Source organism: Penaeus monodon, chromosome 28 (genome assembly GCF_015228065.2).
Source record: "Penaeus monodon isolate SGIC_2016 chromosome 28, NSTDA_Pmon_1, whole genome shotgun sequence".
Lineage (NCBI taxonomy): Eukaryota > Metazoa > Arthropoda > Malacostraca > Decapoda > Penaeidae > Penaeus > Penaeus monodon.
This window is the reverse complement of record NC_051413.1, coordinates 2,853,450-2,853,865: the sequence shown is the minus strand read 5'-3', so window position 1 is coordinate 2,853,865 and position 416 is coordinate 2,853,450. Positions and strand designations below refer to the sequence as shown.

Below are 416 nucleotides of genomic sequence, written 5' to 3'. Positions count from 1 at the left end.
TTTCAGACTATAATATGCTTCTAATTTGCAATCTTTTGAGATATTATATAAAAAGCAGATATCTAATATCTGCTGTCAACCAATAGAATTCTAAGATTATCTGAGCATACAGTTAATAACTTTCTTATGACCAGAAATTTGCATTCTTACTTAAATGCTCTCCAATCTTTAGAGGGGTACTTGATAATGTAAATATAGTGAAGCTGAGCAGTTAACGAGAAGCAGCCTTCTACTAAAATCTTTAGTTATTATCACATTCCACAGCAGTTCAGAGGTTTTAATATTCATTTACATCATCTTGAGCTAACTGCCTGCCAGAGTCACACACTGTTCTTTTTGCTACACAACATTTTTCATCTCAAAATGTCTTCTTAGATTTCATCTTTGATAGCATATATAAAGTTACTTTTCTCATT

General features: G+C 31.2%; 1 protein-coding gene across 5 annotated transcripts in view; it reads right to left on the bottom strand.

Annotated features, from left to right (window-relative positions):
- LOC119591283 (dehydrogenase/reductase SDR family member 11-like) overlaps positions 1 to 416 on the bottom strand; it is a 5,295-nt gene that overhangs the window by 2,506 nt on the left and 2,373 nt on the right. The window lies entirely within an intron of this gene.